The sequence below is a fragment of the Enhydra lutris genome, unplaced genomic scaffold (genome assembly GCF_002288905.1).
Source record: "Enhydra lutris kenyoni isolate GAN:26980312 unplaced genomic scaffold, ASM228890v2 scaffoldscaffold14, whole genome shotgun sequence".
NCBI lineage: Eukaryota > Metazoa > Chordata > Mammalia > Carnivora > Mustelidae > Enhydra > Enhydra lutris.
Genome location: NW_019154098.1, coordinates 50,064,292 through 50,087,678, shown reverse-complemented (window position 1 = coordinate 50,087,678; position 23,387 = coordinate 50,064,292).

Here is a 23,387-nt window from a genome sequence, read left to right as displayed (position 1 = left end):
AATCATTTTTGGGGGCAGAAATTAGTTATAACAACGCAAGTCCATTATGCACCTATTATCCTAGAGGGGAAAATAATAGAACTGAGTGAGGGACCCATGAGGGGAGGTAGGGAGAGATAGGTTAGGGGCTCTGGGATCAGGCTCGTAGAAATCCCCAAAATGCAGAGGTGTAAGGAAACCAGAGATGAGAGAACAAATTAGACCATCCTGTTCTAGGTGTCAGAGGTGAGGTCTTGTTTTAACAGCTTCTTGTGACCAACAAAGAATTGCTCGACCCCAAAAAGGAAGTAAGCCATTAGAGGTCTTATCATTAGTACCTACTCAGTGGTGCTATCTATAGAGATGTTAAAAGATTTAAGTTCCCTGGTTAGCCTTCAATAAAAGACCAACCCTAAAAACCCTCAGTGGCAACCCTGTTGGGACCCCTCTCACTCCTGAGAGATTTTTACTATATCCTTGCTTAATAAAACTGCATCGCTTTACTTGCTCTCCTTTGTCCACAAGATTCATTCTTCGAACCTCACTGTCTCACTTCAGAACCACTTCAGAACAAATGCCCTCCTGAAAGTAGCTCTCCAAATTCCATGTAAAATGGGTATTGGTTCCAGGAAGAAGGTAGAAAAAGGTATACCTTTTTCCTTCCTGGATACCTTTTTCCTTCCTTAGAAGGAAAGGAATCAAGGCCCCATTTCTTCTTTAATTTAAGCTTTGGAAAAAATCTCTTTACTGTGCTCCAACGCAGTGACAGACATCCTCTGGTGGGAAAAGATATTGTAGACCTCAGAGTGGAAGCCACCATGAATGAAGGTGGAGCCTGTATTGTTGAATGAAGGTGGAGCCTGTATTGTAACTCAGGTCTATAGACTCAGGGCCCGGAGCTAATTCCGGCACAGTGGGCAGATGAGGCTGATCCCCTTGCAGACCCAGTCGCCTCAGGCATATTGATCCTGTTTGGGGATCAATGGTTGAGTATGTGAATGTGAACTACAGAGCCCCAGTTAATGGGTTTTCCAGCAGCCTCTGCAAGAGTCAGGACCAACACAGTCTTCATTGACAGACAGAATAATGTTGTTTGGACCCTGGGCCTTGGAAACATCGAAGTGTTCAATAGGACACTGTGGGACCGGAACGGACTCTGTAGGAGAGCAGCAGAATCGATGACCTGAATGGACGAGCCAGACACTTCAGTTTTCTCTCCACCTGGCATTCAGAGGGAGGATTAATTCTTTTGAACTGAGTGTGTTTGTGGCTTTCTTGAACAGTTTATAATGGGAGAACATATATACTCACACTTTCAGAGAGCAACCTTGGACTTTCTATTCATGAGTGCATGTGAATTCCTAAACAGTTAATTAAAAAAAAAAAAGAGAGAGATATGATTATATTTTCAGCTGGTGAAGCAGGTGTTACCAATTTTTATTACCCAGCTCCCACCTTCCTACCATACATAGGTATTGTTATTAGACAATGTTGGAAATGACATCCCCACACTGCAGGATTGTGACTAGCATTAAAAAAGTAAAGAATGCAAGTGTTTAACACAGTGCTGAACACATAGGGAATACTAAATAAATCTTTGCTGCTGATTTCCCTCCTTCCTACCCTCCCCAGGGCCCCCTGCCCCTCCCCCACCCTCCCACCCCTGCCCGGCTAAGTTATTTGTGGTAGCTGCGAAGTGTTTGTAGCACTGGAGTCTAGAAACAGCTGTGTTATTGGCTCTGTGACCTTAAGTAATTTACAGTCTTCTTTTTGGACCTTGGTTTCTTGGTCTTTAAAATGCGGACACTAGGGCAATCTCACCAAGGTTGCTGCAAGGAGTAAACAAGAGAATGTATATAGCAACCTTCTGAAATATTAAGGATGGCGTGGATGGAAGCTTTTCTGATTTTTAGTACCATTCTAAGGAAATGGAGAATCTCGTTATTGAAACTTAAAGTAGCTAATCTTAAATCTTGACCTCTGCATGGAAATTTTTCCCTAAGCCTTCAAGGGCGTGAAACATTTGAGGTGCATTTGTACGCTTCATTTCTTGAGGAGAGAATGTTATCTTCGGTCATTCTTCAAGGAGTTTTGTTGCTGGTGTTTCCCCATCAGGACACAAAATAGTGGCCAAAAATAATTGGTAAATATTGTTTGAGTTGCTTTGACCTATGAGACTGACTTTCTCCATCCTGCCCTGAATGTACTATGTGTCCACTTCCTTGTTCAACACCAGGAAGAGTTTCATGTTCCGAGGGGGAGAAAGAATAGTCAAAAAGAGACTGACTTGGGGTGCCTGGGTGGCTCAGTGGGTTAAGCCTCTGCCTCCGGTTCAGGTCATGATCTCAGGGTCCTGGGATGGAGCCCCACATCAGGCTCTCTGCTCAACAGGGAGCCTGCTTCCTTCCTCTCTCTCTGCCTGCCTCTCTGCCTACCTGTGATCTCTCTCTCTGTCAAATAAATAAATAAAATATTTTAAATTTAAAAAAAAAAGAGAGAGAGAGACTTAATGGCTCAGTGACAACCAACCGAAGGAGAGCGAAGAATGGGAAAATGTCCATGAAGGCCACACATTTAATTCTTTGAGAGTACAGGACTAGCTCCATAAGTAAACCAGGCAAAATTCCATAAAACCAAGCTCCAAGTAGGGCAGAGGGCCACGGTAGCTCCCTTTAAGAGAAATTCCTGGAAAGTGAGAGGGCAAGCCCATTTCCCATTGCTCCGTGGATAAATACCACACACCCTGCGGGAAGCTGTGCGCTCGCTCAGAATGCCCCAGGCTGCGGTGTGCGGGTCTGGTCCTCACCCACAAAGCACCCATTGGGAATCTGGGTCTCCGCCACCGGCAGACCCCTCGGAGGAGGATGCCAGCTCTACACCTGATGCCCTCTACCACTCTGCTAATTATCTGTTCTTTCTCACTTGCTCTCATTCTCCCTGATTGTTTTCCCTGGCATCAGAATGCATTTTCTTACTGTCGTTTCTGCCCCTGCAGATGATTCCCTGTGCTTCGGAACATCAGCCTGTGAAGCCTGGAATGCTGGCCTCATTCCAGTCAGCCCCTCGCACCGAGTGATTGGTGTCCTCCAGCAGTCCCTCCCCTCCCTTCCGCGCACCCACCCCAAGTGTCTGGCAATTAGTGAGTCAGCACAGCGTTCTCCTTTCCTTTAGCTGCTCTGCAGTAAATGGAGACTTGTTAACAGCTGCTGAATTACCTTCCAGAGACAACAGCCTGCAGTGGGAGCGCTGCTTTTCCCGAGTCTCTCCGGGGTTTCCACACACAGGGTCTTGTGTGAATCAGGCGTCGCTGTGAGTGGAATGGGCAATAATGAGAGGGGCCCACACTGAACACAGATGCCCAATACATGTGGGGATTTAAGGACTTGTTATTCTTGAATTATAGCACTGTGCTTTTAGATCTGTTTCATGTTTTATTCAAGATTGAGTTTCACAGTGTTTGTCATACCAGGGCACAGAAAAATCATCCATCTCTTGCCTCTACCCAGGACTCTTGAGTTACCTCAGACACAGGGGTGGGTGTAAAGGTTTCAGGCTTCTTAATGACAGCACATTCCTCATTTTCCCTGTGCTTTCTCCCTCATAGGTTTCACCCTTTCCATGATATCTTACCCTGGTGCCAGGTTTCTTAACTTCAACACGACTGACATTTTAAGCCAAATAGATGTATTCCCAGCCATGACAACCAAACATGCCTCCTCAGGGCAAAGTCACCCCTAGTTGAGAACTACTAGTGTAGCGAAGGAGAAAATTGGGAAAGGGGAGGGATGCCGATGGCTTGCATCCAAGTTCTAGTGCCATGGCCCCTTGTGGTGTCTTCTAAGTCTGCTCTTTGATTCTAGAATGAGCTGAGAGCTGCCCAGTGCTGTTGGCAGGAGCTCTGGGAAGATGAAGCCAAAGCCATTTTTGTCTGATGCGGAGGGGACCACTCAGTTCAGTCAGTTCCATAACCCCAGACTGTGCCTCTGATCCCACGCAGCTGTAGTTTTGAAAACTTCTTTCCAAGTCCTGAAAATCTTTCTACCCTTCTCCTCCATCCCTTCACCACCCAGCTCTTGTTAAGAAGATCTCAGGTATCCTCCCAGAGTCTCTGAGTACATGAACAAATGTGAAAAGAGGTTCTTACTTCCCATCTACTTACCCCAGAGAGGGCATACTTTACTGAAACTTTCTTCCTTATCAATGAATCAGAGAGCTCTTTCCATATCAGTCTACACTATATATATATATATGTAAAACCAGCTGATTTACATTCCATCATGTAAATATATTACAATTTCATTTAACTTCTCTCTCACAGATGGATACTTGTACTATAATTTTAAAAAAAAAGTGCTATAGTGGAAAATTTGTGTATACATTAAGAAGTAGAATGGCTTGGTGAAATATAATATGCACCTATAATTCTGACAGCATGAAATTGTTCTCCACAAGAGTTGTAATAGTTTACCACCCCACCAACTGTACATGGCAGCACCTGTTTCTCTACAATCAGATCAACAGAGTGCCCTACTTTGGATTTTAATTGTGTTTCAGCATAGTTTTAATTTGCATGCACCTCATTACTGAGATTGAGTGTCTCCTCATTTGTTTGAATCATTTTAATTTACTTTCTGTGAACCATCTGTTCATTCATTGCTCACTTTTCTTTTGAGTTACTGGGTTTTTTTCTCCCGATTTTTTAGAAGCTCTTAATTTATTAGAGGAATTAGCCTTTTGTGATATGAGTTGCAAATATTTTTCCAACCTGTCAGTTGTTTTTTGATGTTGTTTACAGTGTTTATTTTCCTAAACAGACTTTTAAAATAAATTCGTATTTAGTTTAGCAATTTTGCCTTAGTGATTTTTGATTTTAAGTCATAAAGAATCCTCCCACATTTTTCTTCTAATAGTTTTAGAATTTACCCCTTTATAACATTTAATTTTTTTTATCTTATGGGAGTTGTCCTGTTAACTCAGAGTGAATATAGATCCAACTTTGTGTTTCCCAGGGGCCCACCCGGATGTCTAACACTATATATTGAAATATCCATTGTTCCTACATTTATTTGAGATGAAACCATTAACAAATACTAAATTCCTTCTTGCATTTGACTCTCTATATGTCTCTAGACTTTCTATTCTGTTCTTTTATTCTGTCTATTGATGCACTGCTGCCTCACTGTTTTACACACAGACACACAGACACAGACACAGGCACAGACACACACACACACACACACACACACTGTTTTAATATTGGTCAGCTCTTTTTTTTTTTTTTCCAGAATGTATTGGCTGTTCTCTTATTTTTTAAGGGTCTTTATTTTAAAATAGAGAACACAAATGTAATTTTTCATGCTTCAACCATGTCTCCAGAAGTGGGGGCTGGACTGGGGTTCAAGACTGCAGGCCCTCTCTTGCTATATGGCTAGTCCTGCAAATTACTTCAAGATCATTTACTTTCCTTTCACAATATCCTCATGTATTTGTTCATAGGATTTGTGGGATTATACAGGGTAAAAAAAAGAAAACATGTACAGTAGGGAAAATTCTACTCTTTTATATAAACTTGGTCAATTTGAAAAGAATACCAAGCAGATGGAATATTAAGAATTAGTAGTAGGCTCATTCTTGAGTTATTGAATGTAGCCTGAGTATCTCAAACATTTGACTTTCAAATGTTTACCTTCAAGCAGAAGTGCTCATTCCTCTGTTATTGCACTTTGTTTTTCTTTTTCCCTATGTTAACCTGTCTTGCTTGAATAATAGAAAAGATCCTATGAGGCTGGATGGTTCTTTTGGATCCTTGCTGGTCTCAGGAAGGTCTCTAACCTGATACCCATTTTCATGGAAAGGAAGTAGATTTCATCTATAAGTAGGTCCACCCACATCCACTGTCTCTTAGAAAAGATCTTACCATTCCCATACCAACCTTTCAAAATTCCTGTAGTTAAGATGGTCAAGTTCAGTGTCTTCTGTGTGCATGCCAAAGCCTGACTGCAAATGTATCTATGACTCCTTCAGGCCCATTTCGTCAAGCTGGTACAGAGTAAGCATGGGAATTCTGACAGATCAGCAACGGCACCTGCACACCTTGGCATCAGAGCATAAGCACACGATTACTAATGTGAGAAAATAAGTATAGCTTAGGAAAAAACCAATAATCCCAATGACTCATTATGATGGCATCATTTAACTCTGTAAGTCCCAGACTTAGCCTGTATTTTTTATATACTGTGTATATGCAAATAACACTATCTTTCTTTTATAGGATGTGTCAAGAATTCATAACGCATGATACTTACTTTGAAAGCCAAGCTCACCCTGATTTGTGCTAAAATTGACTTTTTTTCCCCCAAAACTGTATTTTGTCTGAATTAAAGTCTAAAAATAATGGGTTCATCATCACTATCTTTAAAGACTATGAAAATAACAGCACAAATTAGTCCGTTATGTGTTCAGTTTCTCAAGATGTTAGAACAACAAAATTGGCAGGACACTTTGATTTCCTTCGTTTTGACGATAACACATTTGTTTCATTTTAAGTTTTAGCTTTAGAAAACATTAAGGAATATAAAAATGATGGCATAATGTATACATTGCCGTATACACATGGCAAATCTAGGCTGCTCAAGCCAGAAACCTACAGGAATAAGATATTTGCAGAGTGCTCTGCAGCATAAAATTAGCCCAGAGGTCCTAAGATGAGTTCTCTGGTCACCTGTGAGGCTGTAAGCCTTAGGCTCAGCAGGCACAAAGGAAAGAGTGGGCATACTGTGGGGGTGTGGTGACCAGGTTAGCACTGGTCAGCCCCTCAGTCTGCCCTGTCCCTGAGACATCTTGACATCTTGCTCCTCAGGCAGCTACCTCTGCAAATGGAAGTTACCATGCTGAGTTCCCACTGTGCTAACAGTAAAGGAAGCATAATCTGTTGCCCCTATTAACTTGTGAGCACCTTAAGGTTAGAGACCATCTTTCTTTTTTCTTTTCCTTTTTTTTTTTTTGAGACCTTCCATACTTTCTTAATTTTTGTATCTTCCAATCCCAGCTTCCTGCCCAGCACAAAATAAACTGGCGACACATTTAGAATCATCCCCGATTCTCTGACTAGTAACATAGTTTCTCTTTACAGTACAGGCTTTAGTGCGTGGCTTCCCACAGGCCACAGTCATGCTTTGTCCTAGATTTCTCCTCTGCAAAGGAGGGCTCAAACTTTCTAAGTGCTATATAGAGCATTTTAAGTTTTCTTTGCCATGCTTTTACCATGGTCAATTTCCATAGAATTTAAGCTAAGAGAAAAAGCAATGTGTGCGTGGTGGAAGAGAGTGGGTGGGGGTGGGATCGGGTCGGTGGGAGCCCATTTCAGATGAGGGGGGTTATCAACCTAGCTGAACACAACAAGACCAGCGCTGTTGCATTCTGTGAGAGGTTTCTCCCAGCAAACAATTTAAAGACACATTGCCCAGCCATACAGCTTTTCTTAAATGTTCTTTGCGCCATTATCAGACTCCGTGGATAGTTAGGAACCTTCACATTAATGCTGTTTATTAAAAGTCCAAGTTGAGAGGGTAAATTTCTTATCCCTCCCTTGCTGTGTAGTTGGCTTCAATATACAAAAAAGAATCACGGTGTTTGCATCAGCACACCTTAATCCTTTCTCCTGGGCCATGATCGTACCTGTTTCTCCTCATTTCTCTCTGGGGCAATTTGGTTGTTACAGCTGCTTTAAGCTCATCCAAGCATTACCTCAGCATCATTACAAGTGGCCCCTACTGCCCACATTAGAAAGATCTCTATGTTCTATTTTAGCTTTTCTGCCCCAAAGGTATGGCATAAATATGGAATGTCAGACTTGTGCAAAGTGCCTACATGCTGTTATTTACTCTCACTCAGTCTTTAGTGGATAGTTGGCTTAGGTCCCACCTTTCCCATCTATTAAAAAGAGAATTGGTGGTGTACTTAAGGCCTGGATCTGCTGTTTAAGCAGAATATGTAATTGCCTACGTAATGGAGTTTCAAGGGTGAGAAGCTGAATCTGTCTTCAACCACTGAATGTGGTCTGACTTTTGGAGGACTAACCTTTTAAGTATAACAAACAACAGAGTGTGGAGAAAGTAGGAAAGGAACTACTATTTTTGAAATTTATTAGTACCAGTATTTCATGCAGAATCACTTAGCATTACTTTATTTGTTGAATTTACTCAAGAAACTATGAAATAGATATTAGTATACCCATTTCATGGATGAAGAAACTGAGGTCTAGCAAGAGCTTCCAGTCACACAGTTAGTAAGCATGGAACCAACACCAGTACACAGTCAATGATTTCGGGAAAACAGAATTTGGACAGTCTGTCAGACTTCAAACCATTTCCTCCTGTCATAGCAGGGGAAAAAAAAAATCTCAGGAGTTTTCCCAGATAGGAAATAGCATCTCTAGGAACGAGGTTACTAGCACAAAGAAAGGGAGAGGAATAACAGGTCTGAGTTTGTGGGGTGATGGCTGTAGAGTGGGTCTCTCTCGGGACTCCAGTGAGAGCACACTCTGTAAATACAGATAGCACAAGAACTGTGTGTAGGGGATGCCAGACACCCCCTAGTCCAGCCACCTTTCCTCACTGCAGATGAAGAAACAAACAGGAAAGGACCTGCCCAGGAAGACAGCAAGTGAGAGGCAAAGCAGAATCTATAGCCGTGCACTCCAAAGTCTCAGTTTCTTCAGCTTCTCGACCTCTCTGCCTTCCTGAAGTACTACCTTGGGTTGCTACTCTTGTTCCCTATGTCAAACTCCATCACTTAATAACATGCCAGCTTCCTGCAACTATAGAAGTAAATTGTGAGGAATTCTGCATTTATTTGTTTATTTGTTTGTTTGTTTATTTATTTATGTATTTATACTTGCTGGATGATGCAGGAGTACATTAATATATGTATAAATTACTCACAATGTACATTGGAACATCCACGCCTACCTTGTTACACACGTATCCCAATTGTACATGTCACAATACCTCCGGCTTCGCAACACACACACAACTCACAGAGGTTCACATTTCTACTCAGCCTTCCCTTACTTATTTTCCAAGATATTAAGAGACTGTTTTCGTTATTCCAAAATGAAGAGGATAAAACAAAGCTCCAGCTTAGGGAGTTAATTATAGCTTTTAATTTCAAATTTACCTCTTCATAATGTTGCTCACTGACTTAGAACATTCTTATCCCAAATTGCCCACAGCTCATATTCCCTCACAGCTTCCCAGGGCTCTGCTGACTCATAGCATAAAATCACTTCACCTTCCAGTGCCTCAGGTTTCTCATTGGTGAACTGAAGCGGCTGATACAGACCGGCTGTGAGGCATTTTTGTGACAATCAGTGAAAAATGATAGCAAGTTAAATTGCAGTTTTCCTGTACTCAGAGGATAAGGCTCTTCTCCAAGACCTAAGTGACTGTTCAGTCCAATAGTCAGTAGCTCATTTGATTCAATATTTCTTCTGTATTTGTTTTATACTTCTATCATATCTAATTTCATATAAGAGGGGAAATGAACTTGTGCCTTCTTAAAAGACATATTGGAAAAAAGTTAATTTCTTATATAGAGTTCTGGCCTGATGAGGGGTCATATTACATGAAAGTAGACCACAAAATGACCAGAACTTTCACATTTTGCAGGATCATCAGAATCTGTAAGGAAAGGAAAGGGAAATTGAATTATTATGCCAGGATTCAAAGAAACTTGAAGAGTAGGTATGAAAACACTTCCATCTCTCTGCACACATTCTTTGTTATTTCTTAGTTGCGCTTCTTTTGTTGTTGTTATTTTTTGCTCCTGTGTAGGAAAACTATTTTAAAGTAGTTGTGGTGTGTGTAAACAGAGGATGTTACATTTAGATTTGAAAGGATTAATGTTTAATGTTTTAAAACAACTTCTTTGCTGAATCATATTGACAAGGATTAAAGTTATTTTGTGTTCAAAATAATTCCTCCAGGAAGTATTCATAGACCATATCCATCAGTGTTAATCTCCATGTTACCATTGTGTCTCTTTTGTGAATCTATTCATGCTATTTAGTTGGTAATTTATGGTGTTGGTTTGCAGGCTATCTCCCTTACAGAATGCAGGTCCTTTGAGGACTTTTTTTTCTGTGTAAACTCACTTTCAGAATTATATCTACTCCAACATGGATTCTCAAAAAAAGCTTGTTGGTTTAATTACTGGATTCGTGAGTTGGTGGATGGATGGTATCAGACTAGAAATACAGAACTGACCATGAGAGGCCAGTGTTTGGCATATAGAAAGTAAAGGTGATTCTAGTATAACCAGAAAAAAAAAACAAAAAAAAAAAAACAAAAAAACCTGTGACCAGTGAGATCATTGTGGGCATGAAGGAGGTGTGTTAAAGGAGTGCTTCTCAAACGTCAATGTCTATATGAATCACCAGGAATCTTGTTTAAATACAGAATTTGATTCACTACATCTGGGGTGGGGCCTGAGATTCTGCATCTTTCTTTCTTTCTTTCTCTCTTTCGAGAGACAGCATGCAAGGTGGTGGGGCTGGGGGCAGAGGGAGAGAGAGAATTTTAAGCAGGTTCCTTGCCTACCACAGAGCTTGATGCAGGGCTGGAACCCTTTACCCTGAGATCATGACCTGAGCCAAAATCAAGAGTTGAATGCTTAACCAACTGAGCCAGCCAGGAGCACCTGGGATTCCACATTTCTAACAACTTCCCAGGTGATGTTGCTGCTGCGGATCCACATGTGAGTGGCAAGACCTCCCAAGACCTGTCTTAGAGAAGTAGATGGCAATATGATGGGGCAGCTTTGAGAACGCCGAAAACTGAGCACAGAGTAACAGGGCCCTGCAAATGGAATTACAGTGGATTCTTGTTTATCTGTTGTAGTTATGTTCTGTAAAGTCACTGAACACTGAATTAGCAAATACTGAACTGGGCTCCTAGGGGAAATCCAGAGCTAGGTTCCTATGAGCCTCCGGTTACACTATTTTTGCCGATAATCAACACATAACTTTATATTATGTATTTTTCTGTTTAAAGACATTTTGGATGTATTGTTGATGCATTAGCATTAAACTCATGGCCATCGGCACTAGAACTCATGCCTGAGTGAAGCTTCTCTAACACAAGTGTCTTCTCTGTGAGGCACATCACAGCCTGTCTGCACTTAGGAACACCTCAGACAGCACTTCTGTACTGCACTTGGGAGCCATGTAAAAAACAAAATCCCCAACAAAAAGCAGATGTGTTGCAGTAAATACACCGTAAAAAAGATACAGACTTCCAGTATGAGAGCTGAACTAAGAAGGCAGATGTCACCTTGTTTGACCTCTGCTGGGAACTTGCAAATGGGGTGACTCAAATGTTTTGCCTCTCAGCACATGTCTGCTACTGACCATGAAAATGTCATGAATATTGATTTTGGGGTTACAAATAAATTTCAGTGAGTAGGTGAAATTGCAAATATGGAATCTGAATAATGAAGATTCACTATATAATATTCAGATGTGGGATAAGCCAGAAAAGACAATAACCTGAAACTAATGTAACATTGTGTGTCAAGTATACTGCAGTTAAAAAAAAAAAAAAAGATAAAAAAAAAACACATAATTGCAGCAACCTCAGCAGAAGAACAGCAGAAAGTGTCAGGATGTTGTACTAAAATAACTGGGTTCTTCTAGAAATGCTGAAGAAAGTCTGAGGATCTCACTGGCCGGCAGGCAGGGACTATGGTGAAATCCTGAAAGAGAACAAAATTTGTTAGTCTTAGGACAACAGGTCCAGCATGAGCCACATTTCAGACCTGTGTGGGGAAACAAAGGCACTTCAATTAGACAAGATGGCATTGGTGTTACTATGTAGTCATTAGTTATAAAAGTATCTCCCAGTCAGCATTTCTTAAACTTTCCCACCAGAGTTCCCCTAATAGCAGAGGAGAGTCAAAACCGTATTCCTGAGAGCCTGCCTCAACAAGGTCCAAAGTGGTTTTCTATTTCATAAAATATCTGGGCTTGTTTTAATATAAAACTGTTTTCTATGATTTACCACCAAATAAACTGACCTTCCTTCTATGAGGAGGGACTTCATGCCTTCTCATCTTCCTGGCACACATCTTGGCCTTGGCGGGGCAGTGGGGAGGGGGGGACATCAGTCAGCATGTGTACTGGTCATCTGGGTCAGTGGTTGGCAAACTACTACCTGTGGACCAAGTCCAGCCCACCGCCTGTTTCTGTAAATAAGTTTGGATGGAACACAGCCATACCCCTTCATTTACGATTGCCTATGGCTGCTTTCACATTGCAAGGGCAGAGTTGAGTAGTTGTAACAGAGACGAAAAGGCCCACTAAAGCCAAAAATATTTGCCATCTGGCTCGTTACAGAAGTTTGCCCATTTCTGGTCTCAATTATTATGTTTCTTTTTCTTAATAATTGATGTTATTACTTTCCCAATTTCTTTAAGTTAAGAACCAGGCAAGCCTGAATTCCTTAGATCTAGCTGATGATTAGCTCAGATATTGATTTCTATGGAGTGAGCCAGATCTTCAATTAGACCCAAGTAACTCAAGTGAAACCAAACAGGGACCAGGCTCCCTAAAGTAAATCAGCTTTGCTAGCCTGAGCTTGAGCCTGTCCCTCATGACTGGAAGAGCCAAGGGTGGTTAATATCATGTAAATGCCTCTGTCAGTAGGTGGTTGTGTAATGGGGGATGAACTAGGGGAAATTAGTGCTTGGACTGCCTAGGATTGCTAAATATGAATTAAAATAAGGAATTTAAACATAAAAGGAGGAGAGGGCACAAGGAAAGGGAAGAAGTAGCCACATACAGGGTGACTGCAGGCATTTGACACCCCAGAGCCTGGCAGCCCAAGGCAGTGGAGAGCAGAACCAGCTAGGGAGGAGTTCAAGCAGAGCTTTGAGAAAATACCGAGGGCTTAATCTGAGATAAATGTGAGTGACAAATCCAAAGGACAAGCACTGAGCTAAAAATAGCAGATAAGCCAAGGGAAAGGAAACACAGGTTTGAAACAGAGCGAGAGGAAGGGTGACAGAAAAGCTAGGAAGCATCTAGAAGTTTGCATCATAGAGACAGGAAAACTGGTTTGTCTTTAGTGACTTTAGGGTTAGTGACTGGAGTTTGAGCAACATGAACCAGTCAGAAGAAACTGAAGGTGATTAGGAGGGTCATTTGTCCGACAAATAAAATTTTCAGAATGTCTCTGAAATTTTATATCTATATCTATATTTATATTCTCCTCAAGCCCCAGATTTGGGGCAAAACTTTGAGAACCACACAGAAAAGAAAGACTTTAATTCCTTAAGGTTCGGGAGGTAGATAGTCCCAGGAATTGGGAAGTGGAAAAGCAGAATGGGATTTGTAAGATAAAGGACATTTTTTGGAGCAAAGGTTTAAAACTTGCTTCTGGGGGCACCTGGTTGACTCAGTGGGTTAAAGCCTCTGCCTTCAGCTCAGGTCATGATCCCAGGGTTCTGGAATTGAGCCCCCCATCGGGCTCTCTGCTCAGCAGGGAGCCTGCTTCCCCCCATCTCCCTCTGCCTGCCTCTCTGCCTACTTGTGTTCTCTGTCTGTCAAATAAATAAATAAAATCTTTAAAAAAACAAACAAACAAACAACTTGCTTCTGGAAGGGCTTGGCTTAAAGGAATGTTGGGGAAATCTCAGAGTTGTGTTTTTTTTTTTTCTCTTGAATTGGGTAATACAGTTTCTATAATTATTTATATGAAATCTAATTGGCTTTATATATTAACCATCCCAAGAACTTTCACATCTGGGAAATGTACTCCAAATAGATATTCCTCTCTCCTGTCCCCTGCAAATAAAATGGCTGGGCCAGTTACGGTTTTTTGATTAGCCACTGTTGACTAGAGGTACAGAAAAATAAAAGGACAGGCATTTCTTCTGGAACAAGGGTCGTGTAGTTCCCCTTGCTTCCCCCAGGCAGCCTTGTTGATGAATGAAATTGGCCTTACGATGAAGATGACCTGGAAAAGAACTAAGGAGAGCTTTTGCTGGCATCATGAAGCCGCTGGCATACTCGATGTTGGACTTCAGTTCTGTGATAGGCTTTCTTTCTTTTTTGTTTAGGTCATTTTGAGCTGGGATTTCTGTCATTTCCAGCCAAAATCATGCTGATATATACTAATACGTGCCAAGTTCTTCTCCAGGCACTGAGGCTACCATGGCAAATGTGAGCCAGACAAGGCCTAATTGGGAAGACAAAGAAACCGGATGATTTTAGTAGAGTAACCTATAATGATTGTCAGATCCCCAAATTCTGATGATCCTGTCCATGCTACATTTGATGGCATGATTTGCATTTAGGGACAGGGACAGATCCTGGGGGAGCAATACAAACCCATAGTAAGAATTGAGGTTTCTAAAGGTGAAGGGAGATCGATATATATGATGAAGATTGGGGAGACATCAGTGATGGGGAATGTTATGGCAAGGGAGACAAGACAGAGATGAAAGTGTGTTTATTTAATTTTTTTTAAGATTTTATTTATTTATTTGATAGACAGAGACAGATCACAAGTAGGCAGAGAGGCAGGCAGAGAGAGAGGGGGAAGCAGGCTCCCCGCTGAGCAGAGAGCCTGATGCAGAGCTCCATCCCAGGACACTGAGATCATGACCTGAGCCAAAGACAGAGGCTTAACCCACTGAGCCACCCAGGCACCCCTGAAAGTGTGTTTCCACTACAGAATTCCTTTGAAGGAAATTCAGAAGGAATATCCAAGAATGTGGATGAAAACCAGGAGACTAGAGAATCAAGCCAAGAAAAGAGTAATTAAAGGAGGCGAAAGCCAACTGTGTCAAAAGCAGCTAATAGACCAAGAAAGATGCAAGTCATGACTTGTCCATTAGATTTGACGACAAGGAGGTCACTGAGAACTGTAACAAAGGTAGTTTCTGCATAGAGAGAGGAGTGGGTACCAGAAGGGAGTGAACTAAACAGGGAAATGAGGTAGAGGCAGGATTGGGGGTTTGGTTATTTCTTGAAGCAGCTTAGCTGGGAAAGGGAACAGAGAGATATGGACAGTTGTATACGTTTGGTAGTAAGATTTGTAAGTTCCATAGGAAATTCTGTTTGGCCCTCTTGATGAAGACATTCCAATATAGAGGGATGACTGAGTTTCTTTAGGTCTGCTTATGAGCCCCTGTCATACAACTGGTGTTTGGAAAGTCCTATTGTAAAAGGTCTACCCTGTGATTCACACAGTGAACAATGGGAGTTGAACAGACTGGCCAGGATTTCCCAATAGCATACTGTTTGTTGAGTTTGGCTGTGAAAGTCATGGTGTTTCATCCATTGTGTAATATTGTTGTTTTAAGTACCTTTCTCAGCTCGATGTGCTTACTCCACAATCTTAAATCAAGCTCACAGCTTATTCAGCTAAATTTAAGCATTCGTTTTTAATTGCTAATGTTTTATAGCTAGATGATGGGGTAATCACCCTGGTTCCCCATCCCATCACCACCGCCCCCCACACCCCCAGAAAGTCCTCTCTAAACACCGGGGGTTATTTCCTTTTAGTCTTTTTCTATTCCTGTATTTAGTACTACCTCCCATGTTCTTCACTAGGCCTGGGAGCCACCAGCATAAGTTATGAGATGTGAGGTTCGGGCCCCTCTCCAAGAGCCGAATATATTTGAAAAGGTAACACATACGAAAGTGAGCAGTCATTCCGGAAGGTGGACCAATGGTCTGGGCCAAGACTGGGGTAAGGTGAGTAGGGCTGCATCATGCCAGTCCAGAAAAAAATGCTGTCTTTGTTTAAAATTTTCTTCCTTATGGAATTTTTGCACTAATTTTGATTTTTAAAAAATCCATTAAAATATTATATATCTTCATTACTGAGGTTTTCAGTGTCCTAAATTTTGCACCGATGGCAAATGCTTCCCTCACCTCACCCTGGTCCTAGCCTGTAACACCCTGGCTAAGAGATGGGCTTTGACCTCAGACAGAGGTCAGTTTGAACCCATCTCTCCCACTTACTAGAAGCATGACTCGAGCAAAATTACATGACCTCTCTAAGCCCAATATCCTTACTTGTAAAGTGGAGATCAAATTATTAATAGGGTACTTTTATTTATTTCTTTTATTATTTTTTATACCTAGTCTGGGAATTGAATATGTATTTTATACTTACAGGACACCTCGCCTTGCTGGTGGCTACCACACTGGATGCTCAAACACAGACATTCTTCTTAGAAGATCAGGGGAGGCAAGAGCCACTGGAATAAGAATGTGGAAAAAATGAGGCATTTTCTAACCTTTCTTTTAGTAGGGCAACTTTGGCAAGAGCACGACCTTCAAGTCCAGAGCAATTTCTGCTACCTTTTTGAGTAACTCTCATGTGGTCTTTGAAATACGAAAGACTGTGAATATTTGGGAATATGACTAGAAAAAAATGTCTAGTATGGGGCAACTGGCTGGCTCAGTTGGTTAAGTGTCTACCTTGGGCTCAGGTCAGGATCCTAGGGATCTAGGGATCTTGGGATGGAGACCTATAATGGGGTCCCGGCTCAGTGAAGAGCCTGCTTCTCCCTCTCTCTCTGCCCCTGCTTGTGTTCCCTGTCTTACTATAGCTCTCTCTGTCAAATAAATAAATCAATAAAATCTTAAAAAAAAAAAAAGAATGAAAAAATATTCAGTAGGAAGAGTACATTACTTCCTCTTTAATTTCTGCCAGGTGCTCAAACACTATTTCCTTATTATCTTATTCTTTTGCATTCTAAGAACATCTTAGTATGACTTACAAGCTCAGTAGCCATGGATTTAACATACTTTGAGTTTTAAATTAGTCTGTTCTTTGTGCCAAAAATTGAGGAGCATTTGAAACATAACAGTCTGACACTTTACAGGTATTTTGAAAGCTCAAAAAAATTCAAACTTAAAGGGAGGGAAAATAAAAAACTAAACTAAAAGTTGGTAAGGAATTATCATTTTTTAAAAAGGCTTATTTAGAAAGAAATTCCCAAAAAGAAACAATGAGCCTGTGGTAGCACGCTTTTATTTAAACAGGAGAATCTGGGTTTGCTTAATTCGCTTGCATTGAGAAAAAAGAAAACATTTCCCAAAGAACATGTGCAATATTCTTAAGTATGGTGTATGATCTGAAACATTTTTTAAGATGTTAACTCCAAGTCCATCTGCTCCCTGGCCTCCCTTGGCTCTCCCCGTGGCCTCCTTACGTTCCTTGCCACATAGCCAGCACCTTAAGTCAGCCGTGAGTACAGAACAACCAGACTTCTCAGGAACAAGTTATTTTCTTAGCGTAAAAAAATTGCTGCTTTTTTGGTGCTGATAGTTTATTTATGGCATTTAACATTTCACTTCGAGTCAAGACATAATTTTGGAGTACATGATTTAACTCTTTTTGGGCACGGGAAGGTTGAAGCTTCTTAGCTTAGAAAGTGTTTCCCCGTGACCTATATATTTTTAAGGGAAACACTGAGTCATTTAGGATACATTAAAAAGAAGTCTTTCTTCTTCCAACTCCACCCTCTGGATTGGAAATAAACGTGACAAATCTCACGTAGAAATCATTTTTGGAGGTCTTCCAGGTCTGAGAATATGGGAAAGGAGGCCATTTAAAATTCCGCAGCCTTCTGCTCCCACATATGTGCCTAGACCAGCAGTATCAGCCACGCCTTAGAAACCAAAGCTCGAGCTCCATTCAGACCAACCATATTAGAACCTGCACCTTAATAAGATCAACTAGATGATTCTTTTGCAAATCAACCTTTGAGAAGCCCTGATCTCTAGGAAGATAGTCTCCATAGCTTTGTTTAAATAATCTTTGTTAAAAGATCATAATAAATTGTTGTGTGACTATTACCATTCTTCAAATTAAAATGAAAAGTCTTCATATTGAACCATTTAACTAACTTTGATATTTCCTTTACAATAACATGTAATACCGTACTGCTATTTTAAAGTATCTGTGACTTGAATATTACTTTAAAAAATGTGTTTTCATGTAACCCACAAGTATCATTGTAATCTCTACAGGTTTTCACAATGTGGAAAGCTGTTCCTAGTACTATGCTTTTGTGGGTGAGGCCTGGGTGTGGGTGTTTTTTAAAACTCTCCTGGGGAAGCTGATATGCAGCCGGGCTCAGAGCCGCCCCTTTGTCCCTAGGATATCTTATCCAAAGCTTCAGGATCTTGGTGGGATTCGAAACTAATGTGACAAATGTCTCTCTTTCTCTCTCCCTCTTTCTCTTTAACATAATTTTAGCTCTCATTCATTTAAAATGTGTAATAGCTCTTCCCCACCCCACCAGGGACTGGCACAGGTGAGGGTTTCTTTCCTGCTTTTCCTTGTTCTCTCTGGTTTTCAAGGTCTCAGTCATACCCTGAATAAGCAATCTAGAGTTCTTCTGTCCCGACTTTACTCATTAATCATTTCCTTTTACACTTCTGGTCTCTTTCCAGCTTTCCAGAGTCTTTCTGGAATCCAGGAACCTGAAAATAGCATCCCAGATGTGTCTACCTCCGTTTTCCTCCCTCCCTTCTCCATGATAGTCTTCAGAGACAGCCCAAAATAGCACTGGCCTTTTCTTGCTGGGACTTCTCAGGCAGTTTTGCGTTTTGAAAATGAAAAAAAAGTCAGGGATAGCTAAATTAGATCTCTAACAATTCAGATCACTGATTGATTTTGTACAAAGCCATAAGCTATATTTTTAAAGATTTTTTTTTTTTAATTTTATTTGACAGACAGAGATTACAAGTAGGCAGAGAGGCAGGCAGAGAGAGAGAGGAGGAAGCAGTTTCCCTGCTGAACAGAGAGTCCGATGCGGGGCTCGATCCCAGGACCCTGGGATCATGACCCGAGCCGAAGGCAGAGGCTTTAACCCACTGAGCCACCCAGGTGCCCCCATAAGCTATATTTTTAAAAATGAGAGATTCTATTGGAAATGTGGCTGAGCTCAGAATGCAGTAAGTTTCAGCCTGCTTCTGCCCTCCACGCTGGGTCAATGGCTGTGAGAAGCATTACAGGGCTGATTTGTGTGCTTGGGCATGCTGCTGATGATACCCTATCCTGTTATGTTTATTTTAAAAGCATTTAAAAATGCTTTTTGGATAAATACTATTAAAGAGCCAAAGAATGATTAAAAACATCCAAAGAATGATGAATTTAACCCAACTGAATTAATTCTATAAAATAAATTTTTAAAAAATTAATATCTTAAAAACAGTTCTAGCCAATTATCTTTCCATATAATTTGGAAAACACATGTATTTCACAACTATGGACCAATGTGGCTTTGAGAATATAGCTGTTAGAGTGACCTCTATATTTATTTCTATCTGCTTGATTTGGGAACTAAAGTTTTGATAAGCCCTTAGTAAAGACACATCTTAAAGAACAAACAAAAACTTTGTTTTCTATTTGTTAGTATATGTCTAGATGTTCTAGAGTGCTGAATTTTATTTCAGGAATCACTTTGGATTTTTTTGCCCTGTAGCCCAAGCTTCTCCTCACTTTGGGTTTGGGGCTGAAAGATCTCTGCAGTCTATAATCTATTTTTCCACTTGATCAGTCTACTATTTGATCTTTAATAATTCACATCTGCATTGAGCCCTAAGACAGAAAGGCATGCCAAGTGGCCACAGTGAGAAAAACAATTTAAAGATGGGAAAGACTGTTCAAGGATTGCCTTGGGTTTTGAGTTCACCATGAAGAGAGGTGAAAGTGCCCATAGTCTTGGATTCACGCAACTTCTTCCAGCAATATCTTGGCCAGCCAAAGGACCCCAGATCAAGTGGGTGGTATAATTGTCCAGGAAGTGCACTTTTCAGGAAAGTGCCTTAAAGATAAAGTTTAAGAGCACTTTATGAGACCCTACCTGCAATATTATCATTCAAGGGCATGCTTAAAAGTTAAATTTTATTAGAAAACTATGTAAATAAAAGTGGGATCATCAAATACTTTCAAGTACAAATTATCAAGATTTTAAAATTTTTAAAAATTGATGTAGGAATTCATAAATGAATCAGTAATATAAATTGTTTTTGGAAAATAGGTCTGATGTAAATGAATAAATACAATTTTTAAAAAATTCTAAGGACTATCAAATAGGCTGCGTAGAACTCATGAAAGCATTTCTAAAAGAGAGACATTCCAGAAAATACACACACATACACACATTTTAATATACTGTTAACTCATTTTTACGTAGTTGATCTTCCCTACTGATAAGCAAAGGCCAAGGTGAAAGCCTGAGCTGACTTCCTTCCTCACTGCCAGCCATATGGTGTCTACTTCCAGCTATCTTTTCCATTTCACCCAGCTGATAAGTGCTCTTAATTCAGCTTTAATGCCAGCCAAGACGAGTCTGCTGACGAAAAAAACAAAAACAAAAACAAACCAGCAAACTTGACCCCTCCGTGTAACCCTGATTTCCGTAGACCAGGACAATTACAGGGAAAAGTTAAGGATTTCAGTAACAACCACAGTGGGATTAGCTCCAGTTCCACTGACATTTGTTATTTTGAGTCTAGACTCCCGGCACATGCCCGGTACTAGTGTTATGTGGTGGCTGGTAGGCCAGTGTGGGACTGACCAGAGAGAGAAGTTCCCTGCACAGGTGTTGCTTCCAGTGTAAGCCCACTTCTCCTCACACTGCTCCCCTACCCATCAGCCCCGCTGCCTCTCCCTGCTGCTAACCCACCTTGGCTACAGCCAGGCCAGAACTACACTCCATTTATGCCACCGGAAGGCCAGGTGCTCTCAGCAAAGAAAAAAGAGATTTGATTATCTCATGTTTAGATCGTGTGATTGTTAAGGAGTGATAGTTCTTTGATGTCTTTCAGGACTATTTTGTGTTTTCCTAGATCCCTTTAGCCTTGGAGTTTTATAACCTGCTAGTACATGGAAATACTTAGGGAGCTTTCTAAAACCTATTTAGACACAGGCCTAAAGTTTAATTTAATTGGTCTAGAGTGAGGCCTGAGCTAAGTGTCTTTGAAAAGCTCCCCAGAGATTTTAACACCCAGCTAGAGCTTAGCTTGGAAGGTAACCCCTTGAGCATTTCTGGGAGTCCGTGGAAGATGTTACCAGTGTGCTCAGGAGTAACTGGTCAGCCAAACAGGGATCTCTGTCCTTTATTCCTTCCTTTTCTGGTTGTGCCCCCTTCTACTGTGTTCCTCCCTCTCTGCTTGGCATTGCAACATCCTTGCTCTTTCCCATCAGAAATGTCTATTTCTGCCTTGTCACCGATACCACTTCTACAGGCTCTGCTACTCACCCCTGAAACCACCCCAGAGCTGCCTAGGTGCCAACGTTAGGATTAGGGCCAGTAGACCTCAACACTGATAATAATAATAATAAAACACTTAATAATCCTATTCTTATGCACCAGAACTGTTCTAGGCACTTTACATACATTACACCATTTAACCCTCACAGCAATCTCATGAAGTAGGCACTATTATTATCCCAATTTAAAAGGAGAATGAAGCAGACAGGTTAAGTAATATGGCTGGCAAAATCCTAAAGAGGAACCCCCAAAACTCCATCCCCTGGTTATCCAGTCAAGCACTAAAACAAGCACTTGTGGTGATGGGGTTTTGTAGATGTACTCAAAGTTCCAAGTCAATTTCCCTTAAGGCTCAGAGATCAACCCATATAAATCTGACCCAGTTGAGTGAGTTCTTTAAAAGAAGAGTTTTTTTTCCAATTGCAAGCAGAAGGGGAATTCAGAGAGATTTGAAGCATGAGAAGGACTCCACATGCTATTGCTGGCTTTGCATATGGAGGAAGGTTATGTGACAAAGAACGCAGATGGGCGAGGCTGACAGAGACAAAATGGAACCTCGGACATGGTCGTGAGAGACAGGGATGACCTTGGAAGTGAATTCTTCCCAAGACCCTCCAGATTAGATAGAGCCCAGCCTCCCTGACAGCTTGACCTCAACGTTCTGAGACCCCAGAGAGCAGAGAACCCAGTCACACCCTCCTGGACTTCTGACCTACAGAACGTTGAGCCAATAAACGGGTGTTGTGTCAAGGCTGTAAAGTAGGTTAATTTGTTACAAGCAGTAGAAAACTAGTACTGGTAATATTGCCCAAGGCAAGCTAGACAGTAAGCAAAAAACCAAAATTCAACCCCAAGTAATATGGATCAACAGCTCTTTCAGATTACTTTAAATTCCCACACCCAATGGACCCAAGCTGCACTGAATGATACTGTGCTCACCCACTGATGACTTCCTCACAAGGGCTTCATAATGAGACCAGATGTGTTGATCTGATGGTGTCCTCCCTTCTGAAGAATTCTCCCAGCCGGCTGCTGAATCCATTAGGCAAAACCATTTGATAGGTTTGCATCATATTCCCCAGAATTAACTCTACTTGTGCTTAGGTTGAAATATGATACCTTATGTACACAGATTTATAGTTCTTTTTGTCAGGAATGTATAATAATGCCGAAGAAGTCCAGGGCTATTTGTGACAGGACCCATTCTTTGCCCATACTTCGCCTGCATTCTGAAACTTGATGTGATATTCAGATACAGGACCTATTTCTTTGGATTCTCTCCTACTTCCGTGTGCACAAATCATTGGGATATTTATATTTCTTTTTTTTTCTTGCTAGAACAGATATTGAATATTCACTGGTCGGTATGTATGTAACAGCTTTTCCTTCTACAGATCTAAAAGTTTTTATTTGCTGAATGACAGCCATGTACCAGAGAGGATGCTAACTGCTTGGTAAATAATGTCTCATTTAATCCTCCCAATAATTCTATGATGTAGGTATCATTATTTTCATGTTATAGATAGGCAGTTGAGGTGCAAGATTATGAATAATGTAAAGCACACAGCTGACAAATGGGGCTCTCCAACTTCAAAGCCCTTCACTTAAAAAAGCTGCTACTTATCTTGTAAGTAGGATTCTTATGAACCCTCGAAAGTTTAAACCCACCGCATGCATAGGGCTTCAGTATGATTCAGCTGAATGACTCAAAGACCCTCACGAAGGCAGTCTTCAGGCAACTTCTCCATTAGCCTGCTGTGCTATCACAATACCTACACATCTGGTCATGTCCTCAATATAAAAACCACCTCACTTATGAATGCTGGCTTAGGGGAGGGGTCTCACTGATTTAAATCTAATTAGGTAAAAATCCCAAGGTAAAAAACATCTTTGAGTGGATCCATTTTTATCCATACTTGGTTAGTTTATTTAGAACAAATAAATTACACCGATTCTGAGGTGTCTTCCATCCACTTGTTGTGGGTTCTGATAAATAAAATGCTTATCATACACATATGTAAGAGATTGTTGATATTACCACATAACAAACCCTTTCTGAGGGTTGAGAGAGAACATTTCTGGTTGTTGCCCTAAGTTAGTCACTAATG